This window comes from Elephas maximus, chromosome 25 (assembly GCF_024166365.1).
Source record: "Elephas maximus indicus isolate mEleMax1 chromosome 25, mEleMax1 primary haplotype, whole genome shotgun sequence".
In the NCBI taxonomy this organism is placed as follows: domain Eukaryota; kingdom Metazoa; phylum Chordata; class Mammalia; order Proboscidea; family Elephantidae; genus Elephas; species Elephas maximus.
The window spans coordinates 7452730-7464619 of NC_064843.1; the positions used below are offsets into that span (position 1 = coordinate 7452730).

At 46.4% G+C, this 11890-nt stretch overlaps 1 pseudogene; it reads left to right on the forward strand.

Annotated features, from left to right (window-relative positions):
- The first annotated feature begins 10374 nt into the window (after nucleotides 1-10374).
- On the forward strand, nucleotides 10375-10502 carry LOC126067854 (uncharacterized; annotated as a pseudogene).
- The last annotated feature ends 1388 nt before the right edge of the window (nucleotides 10503-11890 follow it).

Genomic DNA, 11890 nt, shown 5'->3' on the forward strand with positions numbered 1-11890 from the left:
TTGTTGAACTATCAATCCAAGCACCCAAGAGGAGGACTTTATTTAAATTAGGATGAAGCGTCTGCCAGGAAGGATCTCTAATTACAGGAAGTGTAAAACGCAAAGCCTATTTCCTGAATTCATTTCTGAAAGTTGAAGAAATGCAACCAAAAATGCAAGGTCAGTATCAATGGCCAATGAACAAGCAATCCTTTGATAATGAGATTCCAAAACTGATTACCTCTTTGGAGATGGGCAGATACGGGGCTATCCTTAGCCCCATCCTTCTAGACCAAAGGTTAGCAAACTGCTGGACTGGCCACCTATTATTTTAAATAAAGTTTTATTGGAACAGAGCCAAGGCCATTTGCTTACATGTTGCCTATTGCCGCTTCTGTATTATAAACATGGCAATATTGTGTTGTGGTGATGGAGAATACACGGCCCACAGTATCATGGCAGAACTAAATACGTACTCACTGCAGTCTAATTCTAAAACCTGTATTCCAATGAGGTCACTATTCTTGTTCTTAAAAATAAAAATAAAAATGTTGTTGTTAGCTGCTATCAAGTTGGCCCCCAACTCATGGTGAACCCATGCACAACAGAATGAAATGCTGCCTGGTCTTATGCCATCCCTATGATTGGCTGTAGATGGGACTGTTTGTGATCCATAGGGTTTTCATTAGCTAATTTTCAAAGTAGATTGCCAAGACTTTCTTCCCAGTCTTAGTCTAGAATCTCCATAGAAACCTGGTCAGCATCATAGCAACATGCAAGCCTCCACTGATGGATGGGTGGTGGCTGTGCATGAGATACACTGGCTGGGAACCGAACCAAGGTCTCCCCCATGGGAGGCAAGAATTCTACCTCTGAACCAAAATGTTATTTGTTGTTAAGTGCTTTCGAGTTAGTTCTGACTCATAGTGACCCGAGGTGCAATAGAACGAAACACTGCCTGGTCCTGCACCAGCCTCACAATTGTTGCTGTGCCTGAGCCCACTGTTGCAGCCACCGTATCAGTTCATCTCCTTGAGGTCTTCCTCTTTTTCGCTGACCCTCTACTTTACCAGGAATGATGTCCTTTTCCAGGAACTGGTCCCTCCTGATAACATGTCCAAAGTATGTGAGATGAAGTCTTACTGTCCTTGCTTCTAATGAGAATTCTGGCTGTACGTCTTCCAAGGAAGATTTGTTCGTTCTTCGGGCAGTCCACAGTATATTCACTGTTCTTTGCCGACACCATAATTCAAAGGCATCAGTTATCCTTTAGTCCTCCGTCAAGAAAGCATCGCCAGGAGCAGAGCCAAAACAGGAGCTCTAGTTGCACAACATTTAAGTGCTTGACTGTTAGCTGAAAGGTTGGCAGTTCAAACCCACCCAGCTGTTGCTCAGGAGAAAGACCTGGTGATCTGCTCCTGTAAATATTACAGCTAGAAAACCCTATGGGGCAGTTCTACTCTGTCACATAGGGTCACCATGCGTTGAAAATAGACTCAATGGTGCTTAACAACCTTGAAACACACACGCGCACACTTGAGATTTAAAGTATCTGTTTAATAATGGGGAAACCCTGGTGGCGTAGTGGTTAAGTGCTATGGCTGCTAACCAAGAGGCTGGCAGTTCAAATCTGCCAGGCGCTCCTTGGAAACTCTATTCGGTAGTTCTACTCTGTCCTATACGGTCGCTATGAGCCAGAATAGACTTGACGGCAGTGGGTTTGGATTTTGGTTTTTGGGTTTGTTTAGTAATAGAATGTAATTCTGTGGCTTTTTGTTGTTGTTGTTGTTCTAAGTAACTTTTCTCTGTGGCAACACAAATGTGCATTGTACTATTGTGGCCCACCGTGTCCAATGTCACCGTGTATTTTTGTTTATTGACTCATTTCATCATGCAAAACTGACACACTCTTCTTATTAATCCGTCTCCAAAGGATCCAAATGCTTTAATAAATGTGTTCGTTCCTTTAGGTCTGGGAAGAACTGAAAGCGTTAGTTAAATGTACGGTGACATTGAATGAAAGCCCGTTGCGTCATTTAACTGGAGAGCCAGCGAGATAAATCCAGGGGAACGGTAACAGAAACGACACCACACTTTCTTAATGGCCAATTAGGGCCTAGTTTCCTAAAGCCAATAAATAAAAAAGATTTGGAATGGAATGTGGGGGTTTCATTAGTTGATTAAATCCTCAACAGGGCTGTGTACCTGGTAAGTAGGTTATGGCAAAGCTCCATTGCTCACGGTAATAGTGGTGGCAGAGCAAGAGTCAACAGCATAAAAAAAAAAAATAGTGGTGGCAGAGCAAGAGTCAACAGCATAAAAAAAAAAATAGTGGTGGCAGAGCAAGAGTCAACAGCATAAAAAAAAAAATAGTGGTGGCAGAGCAAGAGTCAACAGCATAAAAAAAAAAATAGTGGTGGCAGAGCAAGAGTCAACAGTATAGCAGTCTCATTTTTCCTGGGAGGAAGTGAGGACTCACAGAAGAGGAGCAGGGCCTTTCAGCTAGTGCTTCTCAAGCAACCGTGCACACCAGAGATGCAGCTTCCTGCATTGGGCCCCTGAGGAGCCAGCACTAGCGGGCTGCTGACTCAGCACTCTTTCATACGGCACTTTTCTGGTAGAATACAGTGACAGGGACACTTTGCTCCATCCAGTACGCTGCTAAAAACCCAAAAAACCTGCTGCTGTCAAGCTGATTCAGACTCCTGGCAACCCCATTTGTTATAGAGTAGAACTGCTCCATAGGGTTTTTCTTGGCTGTAATCTTTATGGAAGCAGATTGCCAGGCCTTTCTTCCACAGCACAGCTGGCAGGCTCAAACTGCCATCCTTTAGGTTAGTAGTTGAACGCAAACCGTTTGCACTACCCAGGGACAGCCTCGAGCCTCATTCCAGCCACTGTGATTGAATGTAGCTGTTTGTCTCATTGATGGGGTATAAGTCTTAAGCCTTGCAAATGACAGTCAAGAGTCACCATTGAAGGCAAATGGCAGTATCTTCCCTTGGACAAACCACACTCAAAAGTTCTGAAGCCTGTGCCCATTCCTGCTTAGAAGAAAACCCCTTGAAGCCAGCACAACTTGTATAAGGAAAGGTCATGGAAGCTCCATAGACACATTCAAACTCCCTGAGGGATGGAACTCCTGGGCTGAGGGCTGGGGGGACCATGGTCTCAGGGAACATCTAGCTCAATTGGCATAACATAGTTTATAAAGAAAATCTTCTACATTCTGCTTTGGTGAGTAGCATCTGGGGTCTTAAAAGCCTGTGAACAGCCATCTAGAATACTCCACTGGTCTCACCCATTTATGGGAGCAAGGAACAGTGAAGAAAACTAAAGATAAAAGGCAAAAATTAGTCCAAAGGACTAACGAACCACATCTACCACGGCCCCACCAGTCTGAGTCTAGTACAACTAGATGGTGCCTGCCTACCACCAACTGCTCTGACAAGGATCACAGGGATCACAGGGTCCTGGACAGAGCTGGAGAAAAATGTAAAGCAAAATTCTTACTCAAAATGAAAAACCAGACTTGCTGGCCTGACAGAGACTAGAGAAAGCCTGAGAGCATGGCCCCCGGACACCCTTTCAGCTCAGTAATGAGGTCACTCTTGAGGTTCACCCTTCAGCCAAAGATTGGACAGGCCCATAAAACAAAATGAGAATAAAGGGGCACACCAGGCCAGCGGGAAGGACTAGAAGGCAGGAGGGGACAGGAAAGCTGGTAATAGGGAACTCAAGGTTGAGAAGGGAGAGCATCGACATGTCGTGGGGTTATTAACCAATGTCATAAAACAATATGTGTACTAACTGTTTAATAAGAAACTAGCTTGTTCTGTAAACCTTCATCGAAAGTACAACAAAAAAGAAAACCCCTTGTTGTAGACTGGATTTCAACTCATAGTGACCCTATAGGACAGGGTGGGAAGCTCCATAGGGTTTACAAGGCTGTAATTTATTCCTTTTAATTTTTACAGAAGTAGACTGCCACATCTTTCTTCCATGGAGCGGCTGGTGGGTTCCAACTGCCAGCCTTTTGGTTAGCGGCTGAGTGCTTAACCACTGTGCCACCAGGGCTCCTTAGAGGAAAATAGGTGGTGTGAAATACCTTCTTCTTGATGGGGGCCAGAACCTGGGGAAGGAGATGTTGGAGCTCAAAGCGTTAAGATTTTACCTGCATATCTTTGGGCCAGTTCTGTCCTGTTTTGTTTTTTTCCCCTCCGTGTTTTCCCAGCTACCTGCCATGCTCTCCGTCTCTCCTCTGTTATTAAAAATAACATCTCTGTGGACAAGCCTGCCCTTCCTGCCGTTTACCAAGTCCTGGGGGACCCCATTCGGCCTGGTTCTCATCTAGCCTTGAAATGCACCATCCCCCAAGGGGACTAAGCTGGCTCTCAGAGTCACGTCTCCCTGTGGGACAACCAAGACTCAAGACTCAACATCAATGAGACCACACCGCAGGTCCTGTTTGCTAACAGAGGGCACACTTTTTTTGTTTGTTTGTCTGAGTCAGAGTGTGTGGAATACTGTGAAATCAGGGAGGCAGGGGTTCCCAGGAGACAGCAGAAAGGGGAGGCTGACATTGCTGTGTTCAGGATTTTCATGTCTCAAAACAGTGGTCAATATACTGACATCAGGACAACTCTGTATAGGCACCCTATTTCCTCACCCGTGGGTCCCTGGAGGAGCCCTGGTGGCACAGCGGTTAAAGCACTCATCTCCTAACCAAAAGGTCTCTGTGGGAGAAAGATGTGGAAGTCTGCTTCTATAAAGGTTACAACCTTGATGCGGGGTTGTTTACCAATGTCTTAGAACAACATGTGTACTACCTGATGAGAAACTGGTTTGCTCTGTAGACTTTCATCTAAAGTGCAATTAAAAAAAAAAAAGGATTATGACCTTGGAAACCCTATGGGGCAGTTCTGCTCTGTCCTACAGGGTTGCTATGAGTTAGAATCGACAAGACAGCAGTGGGTTTTAAGGTCCCTGGTTGGTCTGTGTTCCACTACTAACCTAAAACCAAAAACCAAACCCACTGCCATCGAGTCGATTCCGACTCATAGCGACTACTAACCTAAAGGTTGGCTATTCAAACCCACCCAGCAGGTCCATGAAAGAAGGTCTGGTGATTTGCTTCCGTAGAGGTTACAGCCAAGAAAAGCCTGTGGAACACAGTTCTACCCACAAGTCATGGGATCGCCATGAGTTGGAGCTGACTTGATGGTAATAAGTTTGTTTGTTTTGGTTAATTTTGCCATATATTAGAAAGTTCTGTCACTCTAGCCCACCACTGCAATCACATTGTAAAACTCATCTTTAATTGTTTCATCAATTTTACTGACAGGGGCTTTTCCTCTCTTCTCTTAGATATGGCTACTTGAATTATGAAGCTCCTGCCAAATCTTCTATTAGGAAATATAATTAAACCTTCATCTCCATGCATTCTAGCCATTGAAAAGCAGATTACTGTCTGAAGTCAGGTCCCCAGGAGACAGAATGAGGTGGAGATTAGCCCTTGCAGGTTTGCTGGGAGTGTTGAAGACAAGACAGTGAGGGAAGAAGGATCAGGCAAAGAAAGGGGTTGACCTTCTCTTCAGTGGCACAAGCTGCCTTATGATCCCCAAGGGGGCCCTGGGGTTGGAAGGGCCCCCTGGGTCATCCACACTGAGGCTGAGGCCCATGACTTTGCACCCCACACAGACCAGCCATTCCACGTTTCCCCAGGGAGGGATGTAGCTAAGGTGAGGTGGGTCCCTTCAGCAGAGATTATGCCCAGAGAGGGATACCATGCTGAGCCTGCAGACCTGCTGATAAGGGCCTTGGTGCCAGAGGAGCGCTGAGCCAGGCACCACAGTTTCTTTTAAATTACAGAAAAATTAGCTGCTCTTGATTGCCTTTCTGTCTCAAAGCTCAGATTCTGCAGAAACAGTTACACACTGTATCTTCTCCTGTCTCAAACCCAGATTCACTCTCAAAAGTCAATCGTGTCCAAATGCTTCTCCCCACCTTAGCCAAGCCACCATCATTCCCCACCCTCGGACTTCAGCTATGGCTCCCCAATTCCCTCAGTGCTTCCACTGCTGCCCTGGAGTCCCTGGGTGGTACAAACGGTTAACATGCTTGGTCACTACTCTAATGGTTAGAAGTTCAAGTCCACCCACAGGCACTGTGGAATAAAAGCCTGGAGATCTACCTCTAAAAAATCAGCCATTGGAATCCCCATGGAGCACAGTTCTACTCTGACACATATGGGGATGCTGTGAGTTGGCACCGGGCACTGTGGTTTTTCGGTGAGGCACAAGATCTCATTCGCAGGAACTGCTTATTTTCTTTGTCTCCTTTCTGAAACTTGCATAAATAAACAAATCTTAGCCAATCAACCTTTGGCAGAAGGTGGTCTGGAGGTAACGGACCCCTTTTGTCACCAGGACCCACGGCTGGCCCCTCGTGGCTCCATTTCCTGCTGCACTGGCACTGGTGTGCTGCTGGCGGGTTTCCTTTTGCAGGCAGCACCCCGGCCCATGGAGACAGTTGCTTGGCAAGCGGTTCACGTGGAGAAAGGAAGGAGAGCAGAGCATAGCCGGCCCATGCAGGAGCCACACAAGGCAGGAGGCACGACCTTCTGTTGTCAGGCAAGCTCCATGGCCCAGCCCCCCTTCTCCTGACACCCCAGCAGGTACCGTTATCACCTCGTGATCTCTTCACGCACCTTTCTTTTGACAACCTGGAAATTGAACACAAACAGCTCTTTTACAAGCCCCTTAGCGGGGTTTCGCAAAGCACTAATTGACCCAGAGTCTCCAAGGTCATGGTTGTTTGGAGATTATGGGAACTGTTCCATGATAGAGCCATGGAAAGAGGTCACAGGAGGAGCTGGTGGTCTGGGAGAGAGGAGAGGAGACGGAGGGGTCTGCTCCTTGTCACCAGGGACAAGGAATGTGCAGGTGGCTAGCCCGGGGACATCAGCGCTGCACACCAGCTGCACGCCCGGGCCAGGTGAACCTTCCCCAGGGGGCGAGCTCAGGAGCCAGACAGCCTCTCCTCTCGGATCTGCACAGCTCCAGAACTGGTCCTCAGGTTCCAACATGTGTTTCTCCACTCATTTATTCAACAGATACGTGTTGGGTATCAAGGCACCATGCACATGGATGCTGTAACTTATCTTGGCTTCTGCCTCTGATCTTTCAACATATTATGCCCTTCTGTACCTAGCTTCCATCACCCATCTGCCAGTGTGTCATCCTGTGGTGGCCTGCCTGTTGCTGTGATGCTGGAAGCTATACCACCGGTATTTCAAATACCAGCAGGGTCACCCATGGTGGAGAGATTATGGTGGAGCTTCCAGCCTTAGATGAGGAAGAAAGACCTGGTAACCTACTTCTGAAAATCAGCCAACGAAAACCCTGTGGATCACAACAAAACATTGTCCAGCAGACTTGGTTTTGACACATCAGCAGAAAAGAGCCATTACTGGAAGAAGAGACCATGCTTGGTAAAGCAGAGGGCCAGCAAGGGCAAGGGAGACCCTTGGTGAGATGGGTTAGCACTGAGATGGACTTGATCAAGTTGGCAATTGTGAGGATGGCACAGGACCAGGCAACATTTTTTTCTGTTGTGCGTAACGGTGCCATAAGCCAGAGTTTAACTGAGGGCAGCTATTTGTCTTTATCTATCTATCTGTCTGTCTGTCTACCTACCTACCTATCTATCTATCTTTCTACCTGCCTATCTGTCTATCTATCTACCTATCTCTCTATCATCTATCTCTCTTTTTCTGTCATCTATGTATCTCTCTCTCTATCTACCTATAATCTATGTATCTCTCTCTATCTATCCATACCTAGCTTGCTTTCATATTTCCCCTTGTGTGGAAGTTCTGCTTTCCCATCAACAGAGAATTGATGCTCTTCTCATATGTAGCCAACGGCATATTTCCAGGAACGGATGAAGCAACACACATGGCTGGTCTCTCCAGTTCACCTGCTCTAGAGGTGGTAGAATGTTCTTACCTGCACCATGCCCTGCGATATGGTTTAAAGTGGCTGCCCCAGGACATTCTCAAGGTGATTCTGGAGAAGCCATGTTGCAGGATGCTCAGGCATGATGCTTTAGGTGCTGGGAAGCTGAAGGCAAACTGGTTCCTGTCCCTGGGGAGATAGGATGTTGCAGGTGCTCAAGATGCAAGGCCCCCTGCAGTTAGAACAACAGACTAGACATGCTCGCAGAAGCGTGGGCAGGTTGTTTTAGAATGCAGAGTAAGATTTAAAGCACAAGCCTGCATCCTGACAGGGCTCTTTGTTTTATAAGGATGCACACAGGTTTTATAAACATGCATGAAACACATTAGAGAGGGTGCCTGAAGAGGGAACAGGAACAGAGGTGAGGATCTGGAATGATTCCAAAATAAAATAAGATAAAAAGGAAAAAGCCTTTCATGAATTCATAAAGATGTTGTGTCATGAACAGAAGAATAATGAACTCAACTCTGAGTTGAGTTTCTAAGGAAAAAAAAGTAAAGCAAGGGAGGAAGGAAGGAAACAAGGAAGGACAATAGTAAGAAAGGAAGGAAGGGAGGGAGGAAAGGAAGGAAGGAAGGAAATAAGGAAGAAAGGAAGGAAGGAAAGAAGGAGTGAGGGAGGAAGGAAGGAAAGGAGGGAAGAAGGAGAAGAATAAGGCAGAGGTAGAGGAGGAGAAAAAAAGAGAAGACAGAGAAAGGCTGCTTCTTTCAAAGCTTGCTTCTTTGATCCAAGCCAGTATGTGTCATCCTTCACCCGGTGGAGATGGGGAAACACAGGTCCTGCTCATGGAAACTGCCACATCCCATTTGGGACCTGATGCCTCAGAGTCCCACACAGAGCCCACCTTCCACTCAGCTCTTGTCCACTCTTCCTTGTAATGTGTGCCTCCCTGTGAACTATGAGAAGACGTCTCCATATTTACTCCAGGATCCTGCTTATGCTGCCCTTCCAGAATGAGCATCAGTAAACATTTACCAAGTAGAATATAATAAGACAACAACGAAACCGAATAAACATGTGTGAATTGACAGAGAATAGAAAGGATGTTCAGTGCAAGGCTGAAAAAAAAAAAGCAAATAGACCCAGCAAGCTAAAGGAATCAGTGGGAAAGCTATTCCTGAGGTGGATAGGACCAAAGCTGGGCATTCAGATGGAACTACAGTGATTGAGCCCAAGCCTGCGTGGACAGTCTGCAGAGCTCGGGGGCAGCCCCAGCCTGGGCATGTGTGCACGGACTCTATCCCCTGTTGAAAGATGGGGCTCAGCCAGAGCAGTGCTGGGGTCCTGCCCAACCACGCAGGCTCCAGGGATGCCCAGGAGAGGCTGACTGCTCATCACCAGGGCCACCAAAGGAGGCAAGTTTACCACTGAGTGGCCCAAGGCTACCCAGTGTTGCCTTCACTCAGGCAGTCCAGGAGAGAGGGCAAGGCCACCCAGAGCCCCGAAGGTGCCTGTTCAATGTCTTGTTTTGTCCCAGATCACCCCGGGGGGGGGGTTCCTCGAGAGCTGGGCTTCCTGTTTTGCTGTTTATCCTTAATTGACACCTATGGCCCCCAAGGCGAAGTTACTTTCCAGAGATGATATCCAAATGTGTTGAGCATTTTTGAAATCTGGTGTCATTATACTGAGCATGTAAATATTAAATGCATGTTACTTTAAATTAGTCTCCTCTATTTCTCCTTTATATCTCACTTAGGGTTTTATATTTATTTACTTATTTTTTGGAATTATGCATGATAGGTAGTTTGCACTTCCTATGGATTTCATCGCAGGATAACAAAGGGGCTTTGCAAAATTGTTTGTTACAAAAAGACTGTGGCTAAAAATGCTATGGTGGGCCTGAACCACCAACGTTCTGGCTAGTAGTTGAGCACTTAACTGTTTGCACCACCCAGGGACTTCTCTTGTGGGGAGGGCCTTCTTTTATAAGGAAAAACTTTGCTGAGTCTTTAAATGAGAATGCAGGCAGCTTAAATGTGTTTGAATCTTCCACAAACCTGCATGTGAGAAATGCCTCCATGTGATTTACTTCAAATAAAATCAAACCTAACTCAGAGATGGTGTCCAAGGTGACACCTGTATTGTTGCACCTGCAAAGAGAAACCATTTTTAGGGGTTACAAGAGTTTATGGTTTAAATCACAAAGAACTCACTCAGAGGGTAGTAGCCGGAAGTGAAAGGATTGAGGTCTAGGGAAGAGGGAGAGTCTTCAGTGAAACTTTAGGAAGTGCCTGGGAAACCACCAAAGCACTAGTCCTCACTGCACCAAAAAAAAAAGCAGTTGGCCTCAAGTCAACTCCGGCTCATGGTGACTCCATGTGTGTCAGAGTAGAACTGTGCTCCCTATGGCTTTCAGTGGCTGATTTTTCAGAGGTAGATATCTACCTGGCAGGGTAGATACCGTGATCGCAAAGGTAGTCTTCCCAGGGTGAGGCTTATCCATTGAACTCTGGGTATGCTGACCCCTGTGATTTCCCCAAATGTGGGAAACTCAACTGGGAAAAAAAAAAAACAAAAAAAAAAACAAGATCCCTGGTGGCACAGTTGTTAAGTGCTTGGCTTCAAAGCAAAACTTTCGTGGTTTGAACCCACCGGCACCTATGTGAGAGAACGATGTTGCAGTCTGCTTTCATAAAGATTACAGCCTTGCAAACCCTGCCCTACAGGGTCATTGTGAGTCGAGAATGACTTGATGGCAACGGGTTTTGTTTTACATAACCATACCTTTCTTCCAAGGCGCTTCTGGGTGGATTTGAGCTACCAACCCCTGGGTTAGCAGCTGAGTACTTGACCATATGTGCCACCCAAGAAAACTAAACCCAAACCTGCTGCTGTTAAGTCCGTCCTGACTCATGGTGATCCCACGTGTGCAGAGTAGAGCTGGTCCATAGGGTTTGCAAGGCTGTGACCTTTCAGACGCAGATGACCAGGCCACCACGAGGGCATTATTACTTTCCATTGTGTATTAGGAACAGTGAGAACGACTACGTTAGGGACTTGTCCAAGGTCCCACACCACTGAGAGCTTGACCAAAGCTGTCTACCCCAAAGCCTTCCCCCAAACTCTAAACAACCTTACCCACTTTCACTCATTCTCTCTGACCAGGAACCAGCTCTTCTGGACAGGGATGACTGAGTGATTGTCAACTCTGTCAGTCAGTAAACCCAGCAAGCCAGGGTTCATGCCTGACCTAACTCCCTGGCTCCAGAATCCCAGGGTCACCTCATCTGTCTGGGAGTTGTGATTTTCCCAGAGCCTCCAACCAACAGATCCTAATTGGTTTGGAGAACTGCTCATGGCAGGGTAATTCATTGAGATACTACATTGTGTTTTGTTCTTCATAATTTCCCATTCCTCATTCCAAGATGGTAGCCAGGTCTTGGTGCTCTGTGGCCTCATAGGGGAGGGAGGGGGGCTCATGACTTAGAACCAGAAGCAAAAGTCAATCGCACATCCTCTTTCCCTGCCAGTTATGCAAAACCAGGCATTGTTTATAAACCCTGATGAGTTCTCCTCAGATGAAGGCCCACTCCTCTTGAAGATGGTCTCTCTTGAAGGAAGCACTGATAAATCATTGATAGGATCCAGTGCATGTTGCTTTTAATGATGTAACTCTCAGAGCTCATCCATTCATTCATTCCTTCATCAAATATTTATTGAGTGCCAGGCATACCTGTACCTACAATCTAGGGGCAGAAGATGTGGCAATCGTGGAATCAGTATACCACCTACCAAAGTTTCCATGACTTAAACCCCATTACCACCACGTGCCTGTCAGTTGTCTTTCTGTGGTGCCTGACCCAAACCATGGTGTTTTCAATCTCATCATATGCATGCGAAAGCTGGATAATGAATAAGGAAGACCAAAGGAGAATTGATGAATTTGAATTATG